At 43.3% G+C, this 21965-nt stretch overlaps 2 pseudogenes; both read left to right on the top strand.

Annotated features, from left to right (window-relative positions):
* The first annotated feature begins 2698 nt into the window (after window positions 1–2698).
* LOC123852331 (protein NipSnap homolog 3A-like) lies at window positions 2699–3943 on the top strand (annotated as a pseudogene).
* Window positions 3944–7527: 3584 nt separating this feature from the next.
* On the top strand, window positions 7528–7873 carry LOC123852329 (large ribosomal subunit protein eL30-like; annotated as a pseudogene).
* The last annotated feature ends 14092 nt before the right edge of the window (window positions 7874–21965 follow it).

The following is a 21965-nucleotide window of genomic DNA, read 5'->3' as shown; positions in this document are numbered from 1 at the left end:
TGAATCCAGGGCAGAGGTGGGAAGCTTCCGCCCGCCGTAGAAGGATCCTGAGATTTGGATTCATCAAACGAGATTCACAAGCATGAGCAACTCTCTTCAGAACACTAGAATCCTTTGATTCCATTAGTTATAGGCTGTGGTCAGCTTTGCCCTTCCAAAGGGCCTCCGGGTGTAAAACCCAGGTACACAGAGTGGATCCAGAGAAGTGAGCAAAGGAGAAGGATCTTTTATTAAAGGGTGTCGGCTTTCGGCTGGGTATAGAATTTCTTCAGCGCTGGAGGAAGAGTCCTTGCTGTAAATTACTCTGGGGGCCACACTAAATCCTAGAGGATAATTGTTGTTATTTTTTGCAGGCCACCAACCATACTAGTTTTGTCCTCCAGCTCCAATAGAAAATTACCGAATCCTTAATTCAAGCCTGTAGATTCTGCAGGGGGACTGGGGGGTCTGGAGAGTTGATATGGCCCAGCATGTCACTCTGGTGGGCACCTCTCCTGTGTCTCAGAGAGATGGAAACTAATCCTCTGCTTGACTAACTCCCCCCAAAAAGCTGCCCACTGCATTCCATTGTGAGCAGTTCAAGGGCTTAGAAGACCGCTCCTTGCTTTGAACTGAAAGCTGCTTCCCTCAAACTCCTGCTCACTAATCCTAGTTCTGTCCTCTGGAACTACATGGGATAAATATAATCCCCCTTTCAGATGAAAGCTCTTCAGATAGGGGAAGCTGGTTATCACATTCCCTAAGTCTTCCTTTATACAAAACACACATTCCAAGTATGACATGGTGTGAAACTCCCTCAGCATCCTACGGTGGATCTCGGCACGTGCATCCGTCAGGATCCAGGAAACACAACTCTTCCAGTCGAGACAAATTCATGCAGGAGCTGTTTACACAGCTATGGAAGGACTGAGGGAACAGGCAAATGTGAGATGAGGGAGACATTAGTAACTGCAGGAAACAGCTACCACCTTACCAGCTGGAGAGCGAATGAGGGGAGCGTCCCTGAGCCCAGAACCATGGGAGGGCCACCCATGGCAGAGCAGGGACAGTGACAGTGCCAGGACTTTGGAAGGTGGAAGCCCTGAGGGGCGCTGTCTCACTGACGCTGGGACCACCAATGCTCTGCTGGCGTTCCTGTGGAGCTTGCAGTCAATCAAGCCCCTATATACATGAAGCAGGTGAGGCCAAATCTGTATTTTTTAAAATGAGTGTTTGGCTCAAGTTCAGGTCTCCAGTGGATCGGTTTCTTTCTTTCTTTCCCAGCAGACTGCCCCTTTCCTCTGGTGATTGTGCCCTTCTTTTTACTTTGGGAAATTGCCCTGCTGCATGCATGTGGCTGGGCTGTCATATGACCCAACATGAAGCAGGGGAGGGGAGGGGGGAGTGAGGAGGGCACGCTTTGCAACTTGGGCAGAGATGCTGAGGGACACGTGGTTGGTGGAAATGACCCGGATGAGGGCACTTCTTACAGAAGCAGGTGTTTGGGTTCTCTATTGACATCCCTGGGTTTTTCCAAGACCCTGGTGTCCACCTCTCTTTTTACTATTATTGCAAGCACTTCTCAGTATCCCTCCCATAAAGTCCTTTCTTGCTCAGGTAACCTAGGGTCTATTTCAATTGCTTACAACCAAAGAACCTGGAACGATATGCAGTCTTTATCTGTATTCCTTATAGGCAAGAAGAAACCATCTGGCTCGGTGGAGATTTATCAGATATTGACTGGAAAGCCAGCACACACCAGCTATCCCTCTGTCTTTCTGCCTTCACAATATCAGAAGCTCAGTGAATTACTGCCAACCGGGAAAGTAAACTCCTCTTGGTGTGCTGAAGAGAGCTATCCTTACTGCTATGGAGTTTCAAAATCTGTGATGCAGATGAATGTATGGGAATCAGGTCTGGAAAAAACATTTGTATGTGACGCCTTTGATTTGGTCATACCAAAATGGGCACATCCAAATATAAAAATATCTTTTTCGTTTCCTAGAAATGTGAACAGTGAACACCTCAAAGCCGCATTCCATTCCTGGGTTTGACCTTCCTGCACCTCTAAGATTCACTCGGAAATGGGATGAAGATCAGGAAGTCAGTGTGGATATAATTCTATTAATTGACACTTCAGAAAAATTTCTTAAAATTAAATTGCTTTACACGGCTGTCAAAATATCTTCAAAGCAGTTGCATCAAAATATCATGTATCTGATTTCTATATATCCATATGAGTCATAAACATGTGTCAAATACATGTTTTTTGCAAGAAGAGGACCCCACCCATCATCACACACTACTTTTCAGATGGACAGAACTGAGTTTATCAATAGCATATATACTCAGTAATTCAACTAGTTAAGAAAACTCTTCGTCATGTAACTGTCATTCAGTCCATGTTTATCCACATTGTCCATAGGGATAGTTCGACAATGACTTCTTGAAGTCTTGACCCAGGAAAACGTTGGCTTCCCTTATAACTTGTCAGCACAGAAACAAGGTTAGTTTGGTAAAGCTTGTTTGATAAAAACCATGGTGGCATCAAGTAATTATGTTCAATCATTATCTTTTAAATATTGAAAGACATTTACTCTTTTAAAAATTGTCCAGGTCCTGTTTCTAGTAGGGAAGCCATAAGAGGAGGGACCCTTGAAAGACCACCAACTGGCTGCTCTTCCCAACACTTGAAGTGGCCACCATGCTTGTCTCCTGAGGGGTCTGGCCACATAGCCGTCCACCCTCAGATGTGTTCACCTTTGCTATAGGGGGCCCCAAACAATATGGTGGAATACTCTATGAGTTTCATACTTATTGCCTTAAACCTTTAAAGATAAATGAGTTTCCAGAAAATATCATGAAAACCATTCCTCTTTGGACAGCTGACTCTGATTTGGTTGGATTCTGGAGTGCAAACTTTAGAGGCAGAAGGAATAAAGTATTTTATGTTTGGAAGTACGATAGTTTTGCTCATGGAAATGAAGTTCAGAAAGGTTTGACCCAAAATAGAGAATGCCAAGAACAATTTCTCATTCCAAATTTGGCTCTCACTGATAAACAAGAGTTTGAGATTACTTACGTGGTACCATGGTCCAAAATAGAAAAACCTCCAAAGGAGTCCATGAACTGGTTATTTTCCAGATGACACCTGATTGGCCAGCTCTGTGGGGTGATGCATCTAAGAGGAAAGTTGATGCCCCTGTAGACTTAAGCTACATAAAACCAATTGGTGTTCTCCACCCAGAATACGGGGCAACCAGCAGAGTTCGTGTTCTTTGGTGAAATGAGTGTGGATAGTCATGTAGCTGGGAGACCTCAGTCTCATGAGAACCTCAGACTTGTGGTGGCTGTTTGGAAAGATGTCAACTACTAAGTGTCACAGCGGAATGTGCTTCTGATTCCGATGTCATTTCACTGTTGAAATAGTTTCCTACTGAAATACGTAGCATTTCATCAAGTGCTCTTAAATGTGTCTGTTAAGGGGCTTAGATTCTCCCAAGAGATTCTCACTCTTATTTGAAGGAGGCGGTAATTTAATTAGCTACGTCCCTTGCATTTTTGAAAGCCTACCTGTCTTTTGCCACCACTGCTTCTGGAGATAGTTCTGTTCATTTCCCCCTGGCATTTAAGTATCTGTTACAAGTTAGAAATTGTTGCTGCTACTGCATGATCTTGATTTTTCATTTCTTTCGGAATATCTCTTCTTCTGTATTTTGACAACCCTTTGCTTTATAACATTTTATTATATTCCGATGATGATGTCACATTTCCATACCTGTGACAGTATTTTCACATTATTTGTACACAATGTCTAGCTTTTCATCATGTCTGTTTTTCTGAGATTTTTAAACAATTTCTTTCCTCAGTAAAGTTTATTTGGTGATATCAAATGTGATTCATAAAAGTGTATGGGTCAAATATATTTCTTTACTTTGAAAAGTACAGTATCATCTGTATTAATTATTAGTCATTCTAACTTGGAAAATAATGTAATTAGGTCTTGGTATTAAAAAACTTTAGAAGACTTGTTGGTTTATATGGTGAAGTGTGTTCATTTAAAATTAATTTTACTGAGGTTCCTCAAGATGTTAAAAATAGAGCTACCCTACAACCCAGCAATTACACTACTAGCTATTTACCCCAAAGATACAGATGTAGTGAAAAGAAGGGGCTCCTGCACCCCAGTGTTCATAGCAGCAATGTGCACAATAGCCAAAGGAGACAGCGGAAGGAGATGTCCTTCAGCAGATAAATGGATAAAGAAGATGTGGTTCATATATACAATGGAATATTACTCAGCCATCAGAAAGGATGAATATCTACCATTTGCATTGACATGGATGGAACTGGAGGGGATTATGCTAAGTGAAATACGTCAAGCAGAGAAAGACATGTATCATATGATTTCACTCATATGTGGTACATAAGTAATAGTGTGGAGGATCACAGGGGAAGGGAGGGAAAACTGAATGGGAAGAAATCAGAGAGGGAGACAAACCATGAGAGACTCTGGACTCCGTGAACCAAACTGAGGGTTACAGAGGGAGGGGGTTGGGGGGATGGGTTAACTGGCTGATGGGTATTAAGGAGGGCATGTGTGGTGATGAGCACTGGGTGTTATACACAACTGATGAATCATTGAACATTATATCAAAAACTAATGATGTACTATATGCTGGCTAATTGAACATAATAATAATGAATAAAATGAAATAATTTTATTTATTTATTTATTTATTTTAAAGATTTTATTTATTCATTTATTTGAGAGAGTGAGAGAGAGAGAGAGAGCACATGAGAGGGGGGAGGGTCAGAGGGAGAAGCAGACTCCCTGCAGAGCAGGGAGCCTGATGCGGGACTCGATCCCGGGACTCCAGGATCATGACCTGAGCCGAAGGCAGTCGCTTAACCAACTGAGCCACCCAGGCGCCCAAAATGAAATAATTTTAAAAATAAAATTAATTTTACTAATTTTTACTGCATTTAATTTTAATTTTTTTTATTTTTTAAAGTTTATTTATTTTAGAGAGGGGTGGCGGGGCGAGGGAGAGGGAGAGAGAATCACAAGCAGACTCCCCGCCGAGCACAGAGCCCAATGCGGGGCTCGATCCCACAACATTGAGACCACCATGACCTAAGCCGAAACCAAGAGTCAGACTGAGCTCAACCGACTGAGCCACCCAGGTGTCTCAACTTCATTTTAAATCACTACTTACCAAAGATACTTGGGACACCTCTTTGTTTTAAGGAGATATTTATGGCTATGGAAATACTTGCTGGAAGAAAAGTCTACATATCCGTAGAGAAATATTCCCAGGTCTGGATACTTTTACTTTCACCTTTCTGTAATCCACCCATTTCCTTTTTTTTTTTTTTTTAAATTGGAGCATGATCCTGTTCTCCAAAATGCAGCTGCTTATACCCCACACCTTCCTCTGTGGGGCGAGATGTCATCCGCCTCAACGCATCTCAGTGGCCAGATATTTTCCTGTCTCCTTGCTTCTCTCAGGTTTCAATTTCCTATGAACCATATTTGTCCTAGCCTTCCCAGTTTGAAGATCACTTTCCTCGATAGAGAAAGTAATATAGGAGTTGAATTGCCCTGCTTTTCTCTGCTAGCTTTCAACATGACATCATTTGCCCCCAACCAGCCCTTCCATCCTCCTCCTTCCTGCTCTGACCACGGCCCAAAGCCCCCTTGCAATGCCCTTACACCAATTTTTAAGCCTCAGGGCAATTTGGACTCTGTTTTTCCTAGGATCATTAGGACAGGCTAATATTCCTTGGTTATAAGTGCCTCTTTCCATAATTTAGGCATTTTTTTTAAAAATCTGGGATTATGAGAGAGCTCTCTGCATGGTTTTTTGTTGTTGTTTGTTTGCTTTGTTTTTTTAAAGGACACTTCCCCTTTTTCTTCTTGATCGATGTCATTTTTTTTGTTATGGACTGAATGTTTGTGTCCCCCCTAACATTCATAGGCTGAAATCTAATCCCCAGAGTAGTGGTATTTGGAGACAGAGCCTTGGGGGGGGGGTGATATGGTCCCGAGGACAGAGCCCTCCCGAAGGGGCTTGGTACCCTGATAAGGAGAGGCCCAGGGGCTGGCCTGTGCCACGTGAAGATAAAAGGAGAAGTCGGCAGTCTGCGCCTCAGAAGGGGGTTTTCCTGAGGACCTGACCATGCTGACACCCTGACCTCTGGCTTCCAGCCTGCGGAACTGTGAGAAATAGATTTCTGTTGTTTATAAACCGCCCAGGCTCTGATACTTTGTGACAGCAGGCAAATAGACTAAGACATTTGTGATTGTTCAGGTAGAATTCTTTTTTTTTTTTTGTCTTTTTATTTTTTTATTATTTATTTATTTATTTATTTATTTATTTATTTATTTATTTTTATTCTTATGTTAATCCCCATACATTACATCATTAGTTTTAGATGAAGTGTTCCATGATTCATTGTTTGTGCATAACACCCAGTGCTCCATGCAGAACGTGCCCTCCTCAATACCCACCACCAGGCTAACCCATCCTCCCACCCCCCTCCCCTCCAGAACCCTGTTTGTTTTTCAGAGTCCATCGTCTCTCATGGTTCGTCTACCCCTCTGATTTCCCCCGCTTCATTCTTCCCCTCCTGCTACCTTCTTCTTCTTTTTTTTTTTTCTTAACATATATTGCATTATTTGTTTCAGAGGTACAGATCTGAGATACAACAGTCTTGCACAATTCACAGCACTTACCAGAGCACATACCCTCCCCAGTGTCTATCACCCAGTCACCCCATCCCTCCCACCCCACCCCCACTCCAGCAACCCTCAGTTTGTTTCCTACAATTAAGAATTCCTCAAATCAGTGAGATCATATGATACATATCTTTCTCTGTTTGACTTATTTCACTCAACATAATACCCTCCAGTTCCATCCACGTCGTTGCAAATGGCAAGATCTCATTCCTTTTGATGGCTGCATAATATTCCATTGTATATATATACCACATCTTCTTTATGGGTTTGATCACTTTTTAACTACAAATGATCTTCATGCTACAGTGGCCCATCTTGGGGTGGCCTGCCCTTGGACCCTAACACTTCCTTCATTTTTTGGCTGTTAATAGTTCTGCAATGATGATAGTCACTTTAACAGACCATTTGACTACACTAGGCTGGTTGTGCCTAAGGATTAGTAAGAAGCCTTCAAGTAGTAGCTGAAAGATCAGGGACCTCTGAATTTGGCAGATTTGGGTTCAAATTGCCACAGACCTGCTGATGATCTTAAACCATCCACTTGACTGGTCTGACTCATAGGGTTAAAAAATTGAGTCAATTATACAACTTTGCAGGGATGCTTTTAAAATCATTAAGAATGTAAAATTAGCTCAGTAAATGGTACCCATTGTCATTACTGCCTGAGTAATGTTTTTGAGTTTTAGGGATATTTTCCTCTTCCAGCCTATGTGCTAATAATATATGTGCCTGAGCTTTCCTTTCTCGTTCCTGGCCATCCTAATGGCTGCTCTTGGTTGGCGCTGTCCTATGCCTAAGGCAGGAAGATGGGGGCCACAAAGAAGACAAAAAATTCTCTGGAGTCAATCAACTCTAGGCTCCAACTTGTTATGAAAAGTAGAAAGTACGCTCTGGGGTAGAAGCAGACTCTGAAAATGATCAGACATGGCAAAGGGAAATTGGTCATCCTGGCCAACAACTGCCCAGCCTTGAGGAAATCTGAAATAGAATACTGCACCATGTTGGCCAAAATGTGTCCATCACTGCAGTGGCAACAATATTGAATTGGGCGCAGCATGTGGGGAATGCCGTAGAGTACGCACACTGGCTGTCATTGATCCAGGTGGTTCTCATATCACGAGAAGCCTACCAGAACAGACGGGTGAAAAGTAAATCATGCAAAATTTTTCTTTAATAAAACTGGCCGGAGCTTGTTTAAAAAAATGTGTGTGAGGGCACCTGGGTGGCTCAGTTGGTTAAGCGACTGCCTTCGGCTCAGGTCATGATCCTGGAGTCCCGGGATCGAGTCCCGCATCGGGCTCCCTGCTCGGCAGGGAGTCTGCTTCTCCCTCTGACCCTCCCCCCTCTCATGTGCTCTCTCATTCTCTCTCTCTCAAATAAATAAATAAAATCTTAAAAAAAAATGTGTGTGAGTTGGTAGTGTGAATAAGTTAAGCTACAATAGGTAACATTAGGGGTGAAACAGAGACATATTGGTGGCAAAGAGCATACTGGTTGAGCACATAGGTTCTGAAGCTAAAATGAGTGCCGTTCTGGACCATATATTAGCCTTGTGATCTTTGGCAAATGACTGGAACTTGCTGTGTTCCCATTTCTTTATGGGGACAATCCTAACTCATTGGTTTGTTATAAAGATTTGAATGAGTAAATACATGTAATTGCTTAGACTATCACCTGGCACATAGCACTTAATAGTGTTAGCCCTTATTATTATCATGCTGAGGATGTCATTATTTGAAGACAGAGCTGAGCATGCCGGAAGCACCAGCATTCCCATGTCAACCAGAGTATCTGAAACAACACCGAGAAACTCTCAGAGATGAACAGGGCTAAGGAAATGAACGAAAGAAAGTTACTTACAAATGTTCATGAGAATGCTTAGATTGATAAGTCCTTCCATTGGGAAACATAGAGACACATCTGGAGGGAAAGGTTTCAGAGTCATGATGCTGTAAGAGATTAGTTTATAAGGGCAACTGAACATTTACCATCAAGGTTGGGGTACATCTTGCTGAATCAGTACACCCCCATCTGAGTGGGCTATCCAAGTGCCCCCTGCCCTTTTAGGGGACTGGAGGTGTACGCTGTTCTCCAAGATGGATTGTCAGTGGACCCATGGGTAGGCAGTTATACATCTTTATAAATCCTTCTCCTCCCCTTTGTTTTTTGGGAGTCAGTCAATCCAGCTTTTAAAAGATGGGTGCTCAAAGGCTAAATTGTGGGATTAAAGTCAGGGATAGTTGCAAAAAGTTGAGACAAGGTCAGTGCCCTTCAGGACTATTCCTTAGACTCTAAGGGAACAAAACATTGCTCAGCGCTCAAATAAACATGTTTCCAAATGGGAGAGACTCTCCTCAGGGAATGAGGTTATTTGCCAGGCAGAAAGAGACAGATAAACATATACCCTTCCTCCTTCAATCTCGTAGTTGGGCAGGTGCTTTACTCATAACCTGATAACCTGATGTCCTTTACTTTCAAAACATAATCATTTCTGCACCCTAGTGAATACCAAGTCCCTTGTCACATATGATCTTCTGATTTTCCCCTTTCAGTGTGGTGGACCGAGCCAGATGCCCCAAACCTCCAACCATCCCAGCTAGTCAGTATAGCTTGTGGCTTAAGGGAACACACCAGCCCTGAACTATCCGTCTGAATCTTGTCGCCACCATTTCCTACCTCTTACACCTCGACCAAGTGTGTGTATCATTTTAAACCTGGGCATGGTAATAACACCTAACCCCAAAGGTGTTTATAAGGATCAAGTGAGTTAATACAGTGCCTGGCACACAGTAAGCCCTCAGCTCCTTTACCTTTATCCTTTGAAAGCTCTTAAGGAACTGGTGGTTGTAAAATGAGAAACTTTTCTTTGCTCAGGAATTCCTCCCTCTGCCTTCCATAAATATTCTTATTTATCAAAAGTAAAAATCGAGGTGGATTTTTGGGAGAGTCTGATCTATTTAAATCTAAGTTCTATATAAGGTTGAATTAATTCAAAATTCTACTGACTCCTCAGAGTTGATTCAAAACACCATTTCCTCTAGAAAGCCTCTCCAGCTACTCTGAATTGTATACGGAGCCGCACTCCCAGTTGCCCATTACATACGTGGCCCAAACTTTATATGTTGCAAACCGGCTGACATCACATTTTGCATTTTCTTCTCCTGTTTCATCTGAATAAATCGTTTGTTCTGAAATATATTCCCAGGTAAATGAAGACAGTATATGCTCAACATTTAAAAAAATATAATGAAATGAATTTATTTCTCTTTTGTAATCCAAATCTGGCAGACAAAGGGCAAACTGGGTGGTGTCATTTTAAAATCATCATCAAGGGGTGCCCGGGTGGCTAAGTTGGTTCAGCTCAGGTCATGATCTCAGGGTTGTGAGATTGAGCCCGGAGTCAGGCTCTGTGCTGAGCGTGGACTCTGCTTGAGACTCTCTCTCTCCCTCTCCCTCTGCCCCTCCCCCTCCCTCTCTAAATAAATAAATAAATCATCATCATCAAAAAAGAGTCAGGTCAGGTTGTTTGCCTTTAAGGTCTGGCTCCCCTTATTTTGCTTTAAGATGCCATGCAAGTTCTCCAAACTCTCCGAACCTTTATTTCTTCACCTATAATAAGATCATGGAGAGGAACTAAATGGCATAAACCACATGCTCAAGTGCCTGGACTCAGGTGGGTTCTGGACAAATGTTGGTTCATAACCGGTGTCTATGGACCCCCTCTTCTCGGTCAATCAGACAACCTTGAGTTCCACCCACCCCCTTGTGTCCTAATCAATTGACAGCCCAATTGAGTGATCAGTTTCCGAGAGCTTTTTCTATCAGTCTTAGATTTTGGTTGGACTCCCAAGGCCTCTTTTATGGCCCTTTTCAACTCTTAGTGGTTCTTAAGCCATGTAATGATAAATACTACCTGAGTGCTTAGTAAGAATGCAAATTCCAGGACCCCCGCTTGGATGATCCTGATTCCTTAATGCCAGGAGGGGCTCAGGAATCAGCATTTTCAGCATGCACCGAATAATGGCACCAGGTGATTCCCATGCAAGTGCTGCAGGAAACACACTTTAAGGAAAGAATTGCTAGTGAGGTTTCTAGGTCCTAGAAATAAACTCCTCATCTGTGCTATCCAAAAAAAGTCTCTAAGCAGGGATGCGTACATAGACTTTACACACCCTGTGAGCTCCCTGAAACTGAAGGCAAGTCACATGTAAATAGATTTGTTTGGGGAGATGTTTAACTTTAGCTTTCATCTTATATACTTTCATAAACCCTCTATCCCACAGCTCCTGCTCAGCAAAAACAAAACAAAACACTTAAGAGCTATATCTCCATGCTACAAGCCATTTTCCACCCAGCCCTCAGGGTCTATCTATCTCAAAAATAGCCAACCAGACAGAGCTGTGTCAACAATTAACCTATCCCCTCACGGAGTGATCTCACACCAAAATCTCATCGCTTTTTATGGCTGACAGGTGGCTCTTCCTTGCCAGGCACAGCTGTATGCCATGGGTAGGAGCGGAGCATGCAGATGTGGCTTATCTGGCCTATCTTCAACAGTTCTCCAATTGGTTTACACCCCTACTGAGCACAAGTCTTAGAGAAACCCTGCTATCGCCCCTGTGTGGGTCCAACTGGGTGCCCAAAGAAGGCAGTCCATCAGGCCTTCTCTGGGTTGAAAACTGTCTGCCAAGGTCCACTGTTAGGAGTTCCGGTTTTCACAGGTTGCTCATGGATTAACTCCACAGGAGTCCAAATTATCTACACTGGGGAAGGCTTGAGTCCCTGTGTCAACCCGGTTATTCTCTCTCCTGGCCATACTGAAGCTCCCTTGGGCACTGAACTTAACCCAAGGTAAGATTTCCCTTTCTCTGTACCTGGGAACACAGTCCAAACAAATCAGCTCCTTGGGGGGTGGTGGAGAGCTTGCTCTCTGCTTTTACCCATTGTCCCTTTAATTCCATTTTCTCTACCCTAAGCTTGTGGGGTAAGACCTACCTGGACTAGTATTCATTTAAGTACTTCGTCTCCTAAGCTCTTCTCTTAAGAGAAACATCAAACATCATCTCTTCACGACCACCATGGCCACCAATGCCTGATTCGTCCTTTATGAGAATCCTGCTTCCCCTCTAATGGCCTTTGACATTATCCGGGGCTTTGGGACATCTATAAATGGCTCAGGTTATTTGCTGCTGATGCATGCATGTGTTCTTCCTCTGAGTGTTCTCTGTCCCAGTCTTTAGAGCTGATTACCTCTGGATTTCACGTTGCATGGTACTGGAGGGGGAGGAGGACGCAGAGGAGGGCAGTGGGACACTGGTGTGACCAAGTGGCTCTACCTGATATCCCTTGTGATCTCTGAACCACCCAAGCCACCACCTCTTTGGTCCCTTTTTGTCCTTTACTCCTATGACTAAAGCTTCCCTGGAGAAGTCCAACATTGACTCCTATGTGGCTGGTAAAAATGTGACTCTGGGTCTGGAGATGGTGGTGCCTTTTATATTCACTTGCATGCTTCCGATCGCTCTGTTCTCCTGCCTAGTAGCTTATCCTGTATGAAGAGCTTAGCAGCGCTGGGCTCTGGAAGAGAGCAGGCAAATATGGTGATATAAAATGCTAACAATAGCAGATGGCAGGAAAATTTCCTTTAAATTCAGATGAGCGGTTGCTTCTTCTGGTGGGTTTTTATTATTAAATTTATTTCCATCATTTGGCTAGATAGGTCTGTCCTTGTGCTCAACTTATCATGTGCTGAAATCATCTTGCTTTTAATATCTGAAACAAGGAGCTGTTCATTATACCAATTAAAAATATATCCATATGGTCCCATGTGGAATTGTCAACTCAGTTACACAGATGTAGCCTTCATGTTTGGAGGGAGTGAATGCTCACCTTATTCTAGAGAAAATGGTAGGCTTCTGAGATTTTTAGTCTCCTATCAACCATTTTCTTTAGGATACAGTGAACCTTTCTGGGGGCCAAAAATTATTGGTCCTTTAATTGATTTCAAATACATTATCTTTATCTTAGGCCCTGAGGTCCTGACTCTAATCTCGATCTTACAACTATTGACACATAGCACTCTTATATTAAGCTATCCCTGCTCCCACTGTGATTTTGTGATTTTTCATTTCCAGCATCTATTAGGAGGAACCAAAGTTCATCAAGTTCTTCGGAAATCGAATTAAAATGATTCTTTTATTTTATTATTATTCCTTATTAAAAGGAATTTATTTTCAAGCAACAGATTCTCTGCGATAAGATGGCTACAGAAAGGATAATGGATATCAACAGGGCATTAAAATGAAATGCCTCCTCTTTTTTCACAGGATCTCTAGGTACTAGGAAGGGACCTTCAGTGCTAGGGGAAGGCCATCATAGGTCATTTTGTGAACCCAGTGGTAATCCTCCTATTGAAGAGAGATGTGCAGTGAACCTGATTATTTCTCAAAGACCTGTCATTTTCCCAAGAGCTGGTATTTTCAGCCTCTTGAAGAACACCAACCACTGTTATCACAGCTCTAACTTGAGCAATCAATCAGGGGTTTGAAACATTAAACTCGAATACATAATTCCGAAGGGGATAATTTTAGCAAAATTCCCCCGAACCAAAGCCGCTTCAGTCAGCCCTTCTCCAACAAGAGGGTCACTGCCTGCTCTTCTTAACACTGACAATTCCGTCTCCACACTCCCTCCATCCTCCTTTCCAGCCAGAGGAAATGAGGTGCCAGGCCATGGGTTTATGGGATCCTTGAGAAGAATACCCAGCAGCCTTGAAAAAGAGGCAAATAGTCTACTCAGGAGAACTCCCAAGAGCAAGAAGTGACTCCCTCTTGTTACTTTGCTATGCAAGCTGCAATTTCCAGGGCAGGAATATCACACATGGAAAATGTGGTCTGGGATGTACCTCGGACCCTATCAGATGTCCTAAATGATACAACTTCTGCTTTAGAAACCCAACAAACCTGTTTACATTTAAATTCATTAGCTAATGTTCTTATGGCTAATCACATAACCCTTATTTCTTCTTAGCTAACCAAGGGGAAATGTATGTTATAGCAAACACTTTTACTTTTTTTTTTTTTTGTACCTAAATAGAAGCCTATAATTAGTCTAGAAAAGAAAGCACCATTTGGATCTCAAGAAGAGACCATTTGGAATTTGGGACATGTTTTCATGGCCTGGATTTGATCATCTAGGTCCCTGTCTTTAGGGTCTATTACAAGAACTAAAACCCATTTTTGTTTCTGTTTCTGGTAATTGCCTGTGTTGCAGTTAGCTAATGCATCCTGTCCAGAGTTATAAATGCCACTGAGCAGCCGTTGTTGTCAGATGTGAAGCTACTTGTCCTGCAACAAAAGGAACAGCAGCTGCAAACCCTATTCCCACTAAGGACTGGTTCCTGGAGTCTCTTCAACCTCCTAATCAGCAAAAGCTCAGCCATGATAATCCAAATATCCTAGATGAATGTCCTGCAGCCCAACTCTATACCTGTCCTTGGCCAAAGGGGGTAACTGAGGAAGGAAAGCAGCCCCTACAGCCAGGAACTCCCCTGGCTGTCAGTGGGGCAGTGGTGTTGTGAGGGGCTTCCTGTCCTTTAGAGCTCGGCTTCGGTGTGCCACTTTTGACCACAGACAATTTCAAAGAACACAAACCCCAGGCAAGGCCACCCAGAAAAGACACAAGCAAGATCATTCTGTAAACATGTCAGAACACAGACAAAAACATACACATTGTCTCTACCACAAAATGATTCAACTCCACCTCATCCTGGATCATACAAGCCTGATTTGTCTTTACCAATCCCAGCCTCAACCTCACTGCATCCTTATGGCTTTCTAGGTAGAAGAATTACCCCACTTTCTGACTGCATCCAAAGTAGAGCAAATCACATTTCCCTGTATAATCTGCAAATCACCACCAAGAAGCCCAAATTCCACATGCCCCTTCTAACACCCTCTTACTGAGGTCCTCTATCACTCCCCGCTGTGTACATTCTCTCTTATGGCAACAACTCCACACCCTGAACTGTGTTCAGTTGCAGATGTGTTCCTGGTGGTCTTTGGCTAAAGGGTATTGACATCGGCTTGTACTGTTTCATATCTCGGTAAGCATCATCCTCATCTCATCCATTCCCCTAAATGGACAGGGACCATGAAGTCATACTTGCCATCCTCCTCTCAACCGCATACTGCATCAACCACAGATCCTAATGACTTTACCTCGTAATAGCTCTCATAACCCTTTCCTTCTCTCTATCTTCAAAGCAAACTCTTTCATCCAAGTCCCAATCATCTCTTACCTTGCCTACTGCAACAGTCTCTAGTCTTCCTGCTGCTCCCATGACTCTCTCCAATCCGTATCTCATACTGCAGCCAGAGTAATCTTTTCTAACTGGAAACCTTACAGAGCCATCCTCATGTTGAAAGCACTGTAATGGTTCCTAAAGCCTCAGTTATTTAAAATGGCCAAGAGGGTCATAAGAAGTCTGATCAGCTCTTGCCTCTTAAGCCTCATGTCCCGTCATTCCCCACTCTTCTGATCCAGCCACATTGGCCTTCTCTCATTTCTTTGATCACCGTGTGCTTCCTGCTACCACAGGGCCTTTGCACATGCCATCTCTCTGAACGTTCACTGCCTTCTTCCTGCGCTGAGTAAACTCTTCTTCTCCTTTCAGATCTCATTTCAACTGTGTCTTGGGCAAGCCTCCTTTGACCACCCTAGGTCAGCTCATCTTTTTTGTATCTCATAGCACATACATCTCTCTGTGGTAGCACTTATCATAGTTGTAATTTTATTTGTATTGGTGTGATTTGTAGATTAATACCTGTCTGCTCCATAAGACTCCTTATACTCAGTAAGTGCTTAATAAATATTTGTGCAATGGGTGACAAGTCTCTGCTCTGCCACTGGGGAGCTGCCTCCTTTTGAACATGTCATTAAACTTTATTAACTATCTTACTCTGGTTGAACTACCATAACCACATTCCACAGACCTAGTGGCTTAAACAACAGATGCTTATTTTCTCACAGTTGTGGAGACTGAGAGGCTAAGATCAAGACGCTGTCAGAGTTGGTTTCTGGTGCCAGCTCTCTTCCTGGCTGGCAGATAGCCACATTCTTGCTATGTTCCTACATGGTCTTTTCTCTGTGCACAAGGAGAGAGAGAGACAGAGATAGAGAGAGAGAGAGAGATCTGGCATCTCTTCCTCTTGTTATAAGGACACCAGTCTGCTTGGATTAGAACCCCACCCTTATTTAACCTTAATTACCTCCCTAATGGTATCTCCAAATACAGTCACACTGGGGGTTAGAGCTTCAATATATGCATTTGGGGGGGGCACAGCATTCAGTCCATACCTTTAATCCTTAGATTTCTCTTTTTTTTTTTTTCCTGTACAGAGATGAATCATTGTCTCTATGAGATGTTATGAATGTAAATGGGACAGTGTCTGTGAAAGTCCCCTAAGCCATACAAAGTCCTAATCTGTGGAGGGTGGTAGGAGTCTACTCTTTGATCAAGAAAGGTTGTGGCTAATGTCCATTCAATGTAGAAAAAGTTTATGAATAAGAAACCTTATATTGGGGTGGGGATGGGGATTGTTTTTATCTTAACATCAGAAACATAATAGGTAGACTTGTGGTGTTCAATAAAGGGCTGAGCTTCTTGGACATCGTGAGTGCTCACAGCTGAATGGCTTCTGTAGGACACTCAGTGGAGTGGGAAGCTGGACCAGGAGTCTTCCACATTATCTTCCAACTTCGAGCTTCATCTTTGTCCTGTGCTGCGTGTTGCCTTTGTCTTGTTAGGAACGGGCCCAGAATTAATTTTCTCTGTCCATGCATATTAGAAGTCAGCAAGCTTTTGAAAAGGGCCACATAGTAAATAAATATTTTAGGGTTGGCAGGCTATGGGGTCTCTTTTGCTATGACCCAACTCTGCATTCCGTTGTAGGAGGAAAGCAGCCTTAGCCACTATGTAAATGAATGAGTATGGCTGGGTAAATAAAACTTTATTTATGGATACTGAAATGCAAATTTTATATGATTTTCATGTGTCATGAAATATTATTCTTCTTTTGATTTTTTTTTTCTCCATCCACTAAAAAATGTAAAAACGATTCTTCTCTGGTGAGCCTACAAACACAGGCAGCAGGCTGCTTTGTTGACCTGTGATCTATATCGTTAACTCAGAATCTGAAATGCCATGAACTTCCTGGCTATCCTTAGACCACCAAGGCACACTGATGTTCAGGCCTGGCTGGAAAAATCTACTCTTCTCTAATTTGACTCACTGGCTAGACAGAACATTTACTTCAGTGTTTCCATAAGTTTCATTTTACTGCTGGCTGTGAAAAAATTACTTATCCATTTGCCAGATTATAACAGCTGATGCTAAGTTTCTTAAGCCAAACCTGGCCTTTTCCACAGTCCTTCTGCTTCTGGCCAGCCTTAATCTGGCCATCTTCTCCAAGCCCCTTAGCTGCTGCCAATGCCAAGCCCCCAACCTGTAAATCAGCCTCTTCCAATAAGTATTTCCAATCTCTAGATTTTAAAAATACCCTGATGCCATATTTAGATTCAATTACAAAGCATAGACATGCACAGAGAAGAAGAGAAAGGGAAAAAGTGACTGATGTTCCACCAGCAGCTCTCAGGCTACTTGGCAAGAATGTTCCCTCCGATTTAAGAACTGTGGGTAAATGGCACCATCACATTTTCCCAAATATCCTGAAAGTAGAATGCACAAAGCCTTCTTCAAATGTCCAACCGGACATAATTCTTCCATGAATTCAGTGTGTAAAATGGCAGAGCAGAGGTATGGAAAGGGATTGAAGTTTGGAGACAAGGCAGGTTATGGAAAACTGGAGTGTAAAGGATGAGCAGTCCCCACCAAGGAGAAAATGGGAAAGAACATTCTAGGCAGAGCAGACAGGACAAACCCCTTACTCTCCAGAGGTGCTTTTCTCCAGCCCAGGCCCAATCATGTCTTCACTTCACCCACAACCCGCTTGCCTCCTCAGCTACTCCCCTTCTTTCATGGTCCTCTCCTAGCTAGGCTGGCATACAATGAACTTGAGTCTGTAACTAGTGGGAGACAGGTGTTATAGCAGAGGGGAAGGACTTGAAGGCCAAGCATGATCAACTTTTGGTCATAGACAGGTTTCTGTGCTGAGAAGCAGGTTGATGGAAGCAGTGTTGCAGAAGGATCGGAAGTATGGCCATTGCAGAAGGGCCCTGGGATGTAACGTGAATTGGAGGGAAGTGGCTGGATTCGGGATGTCACCAGGAGACTTTGTTGGGGATGGGCTTTCTCCTTCCACAGCACAGCACAGGTCATACACGGAGTGATGGATGGGCCCAGAGACGGGCAAGAAGTGCATCTGCATACTCCACTCCGGCTCCAGTAGTGACAGAGAACAAGGCAGAGGCTTGGAGGGAAAATTTAACTTGCAGCTCACTCAGCCCTCCTGGGAAGAGCCTGGAATTGTTTAGCAATCAGGGAAATTTGGCCAACATGGCAGATGGGCAGGAGCAACACTTGTGCTTGGCCCGAGGTTGAAAATGAGGTAGGCTGCCATCATGCTGAGCAGGGATGGGAAAGCAGAGGCCCACAAGAAGGATGCAGTGAAAGCTGCCAAGGTGCACGTCAAGCAGGACTAACAGAGTTCCAGAAGCTGGAGCCAGGAGGAAGTGATAAATAGATACAAGGTTCCCTGCGGAACCCTGGCAGGTAGAAGAGTGTTATCAGGAAATAGCCTCTTCTCACCATAGAGGGAAATTGGTTACTTGCCAGGCTCAGATACTTCAAAAGTTCCTTCCCTTGCAGGTAGACTCAAAATTAAGACGTCAAGTGATGGCAACTGTGTAACACTGTGTAACAACACTGTTGAACAGATAAACAAATGGTAGAAGCAGTGGGGGCAGCAGACCTGGCTCAAGCCCAGCTCATCCCCCCCAAATTGCCCTGATCTGGGGGCAGGCCACAGAACTTGCCAGACCTTTTCCTAGTGCATAAAAGAGGGAGGAGGGGTGCCTAACTAAATCATCTCCAACATTTCTTTCATATCTCAGTTCCAAACATTATGGTTGCTTGTGTATGTGTTAAAGAAATGATCACATTTAAAATGATGGGAAAATCCAAATAACTGTTAGTAGGGGAAAAAAAATGAGCACAACTCATTTGGAAAGCAATTTGGCAATCTACGTCAAGAGCCTTGAAAATGTTCAAAACTATTCTAAAAAGTGTTCTGAAATTCAGAAAGAAAATAAAAGTTCACTGTATTATTATTATTTTTAATAGTGAAAAGTTATCCAGGATTGGGGGGAGTGTTTGATAGTCTATACAATAGATCTGTTTTAGTCATTAAAAAATGAATATTGAGCACATAAAATGACAATTTTAAGTCATTTACATAGTAAACAGGGAAATTATTGAACTAAGTAGGGAAATGTTTATATTAGAATATTAAGTTTAAAACAACCAGAATCCCAAGTTATATAAAGACTAGAATCTCAATTATGTAAAAAGGCATAAACATATTGGAAGAAAATATTCATTTTAAATATTCTGGGATTATTGATTTCATTTCTTTCCTCTTTGTTCTCTTCTAATATTCTATAATAAGGCTTACATTACTTTCATTATAATAAAGACTGAAATAACTCAGGTTTATGATTATTAGTTGGTAGTATATATTAAGCTGTCAGAAAAAAATGGAAATAATCACAATTATAGAACTTCAGTTGTTATACAATAGGAGATGATGTACCATGGAGCTCAACAGTAGATGTGTTAGTGTGAGGGTCCCTGACCTCACAGTCAAAGCTCAAAATCAAACTTGTTCTTATATTTTGTGGCCATAGGGCCTGTAAGCACATTCCATCTCTGAATCTCAGGAGTATTATCTGTAAAATAGAAACTTGACAAATATTCATTGAATTCCTACCATGGCCAGGTACTTGTGAAATGCAGTCATGATACAGAATTAAAGAAAACGTGATTCGTGCTAATGAAAGATGCATAAATTAACGGGCATCTTCACTGAGTCTTTAAGCTCGAGCAAAAGGGGGAGTTAGTCAAATAAGGACATTATAGAGAGAAGGAACAGCAAAGCCACATCCAGGGACTGGGACTAAAGTGTGTAATGAAGGGAAGTGACCCGGCAGCACCCCATCACGGAAGACCGGTCTCATAGGTTTGTGTTCAAATCCCCACTTTGTCTCTTACTGTCTGTACGACCTTGAGCACGTTGCTCAATCTTTCTGCGCTTCATTTTTCTTTACTTAAGATGGAGATGATATTGAATACGTCTCATGAGTCCTCTGATATTCAGAGACAACTTTTATTTTTATTTTTTAAAATATTTATTTATTTATGTATTTTTTTTAAAAGATTTTATTTATTTATTTGAGAGAGCGAGAATGAGAGAGAGTACATGAGAGGGGGGAGGGTCAGAGGGAGAAGCAGTCTCCTCACTGAGCAGGGAGCCCGATGCGGGACTCGATCCCAGGACTCCAGGATCATGACCTGAGCCGAAGGCAGTTGCTTCACCAACTGAGCCACCCAGGCGCCCTATTTATGTATTTTTAATTTAAATTTTAGGTAGTTAACATACAGTGAAGTATTGGTTTCAGGAGTAGAATTCAGTGGTTCATCACTTACATACAACACCCAGTGCTTATCATAATAAGTACCCTCCTTAATACTCATCACCCATCTAGACATCCCCCACCCGCCTCCCTCCATCAAGCCTCGTTTGTTCTCTATCTTCAAGAGTCTCTTATGGTTCGTGTCCCTCAGAGACAACTTTAATATAGTAGGTGACAAAGCCGTGATCCATCTCTTCAAAAAGTATAAATTGCACGCCCAGTATGTACCACACATGGTGACATACTCGCTCTTCTACCTGGACTAAATGGTATTATTATTGCTCTTATTCATATTAATAATGTAATTATCGGAAAGCAGTTCTCAACACTTTCTGTGTGCCACGTAGTCCTATCAGTTTTCATTACTGCAGTGATTTTCAGCCCATGGGCACATCAGATCATAATATCAGACATCCGAGAGGGACATCAGATGGAAGATGTCCCTCTCAGATACCCTGTCATGCCTCTTCCTCCTTGCTGCCCCCTTGGGACACTCCCAAACCCCCATTAGCCAGGAGCTGTCACCCAGCCCAGAATGGGAGAGATGGAGGAGGGAAAAAAGCCAAACACAGACACCTTCCGGAGGGTTCCTTAGAGACAGGGGGAATAATTATGACAAAGGTTTCAGCAGCCACAGGGGGAAGGGAAGGGGGAGGAGAAGGGTGATGGAAAGGAAAGCCTGGTTAATTACGGAACAGATGCCCAGCAGCTCCTTGGGGTGAATGCATTAGGACAGGAACTGTCATCTCAGTCACCCCCTGGCATTCATTCACAGACTCTTGGGCACCCAGCTGGGGTTGGTTTCGTGTGGGTTTTGCCTCAGTTGGAGAAATCTACAAGTTCAAAGCCTTCTCCTTATTTCCAAATGGGATCTCCCTCCCGCCTTCTGCCCCTTCCTTCCCCACGCCGCCGCCTCCCCATCTTAACTCTCCCTGCACCCCACGGTGCCTGCTCTGCCTGCAGACAACTTTAATTGCTTTGCATGAACCCGTGCAGGAAAGCTAGCAGCAGACCTTCCGGCAAATGGGAGGAGGGGGCTTCCTACTCTGGCTCCCTGGCCGCTTCCCCTCCTCTCTGACCTGCCCAGGGCCAGGGCCAAGTGCACCCAGCTGACCCACTGCAAACTGTGCCTCTGAGGGAAGTCTTCAGAACTCTGCTCTAGAACCACGCTGTTCCTGCCTGAAGCCCAGAGAAACTAAAGTAGGGGATACCAACACAGAGAGCAGAGGCCCCAGTGCCGTGTGCCCAGCACTGCCCTTTGCTACCCCAATATCGTGCAGTCTGCAGCCTGGGCACACTGGTGCCAGGGCCCGCATGGGGAGAGCAAACAGGGACTTGGGCTGTCCTGGGTTCTCCCTCATGTCTTGCCTGGCCATTCCCCACACACTCTCCCAGGCTGTCAAATGGAGATAAAACCTGGAAATCAAAAGAGGGGAATGACTTGCATTTCACCCTGTCCCCTCCTCCCAGAAGTTTCAAATATGATTCACCCCCCCAGGGGCTGACTCCATCAATCTCTGTTATGACAAATATTCTAACTCCCTTGGCACCTCTCCTCCCTCTTCCTCTGAGTTTGTCCCTAAGTTAACACTTG

This window comes from Mirounga angustirostris, unplaced genomic scaffold, assembly GCF_029215605.1.
Source record: "Mirounga angustirostris isolate CCGP_5_RB_7025 unplaced genomic scaffold, mMirAng1.0.hap1 SCAF_14, whole genome shotgun sequence".
In the NCBI taxonomy this organism is placed as follows: domain Eukaryota; kingdom Metazoa; phylum Chordata; class Mammalia; order Carnivora; family Phocidae; genus Mirounga; species Mirounga angustirostris.
This window is presented reverse-complemented; position numbering and strand designations above follow the sequence as displayed.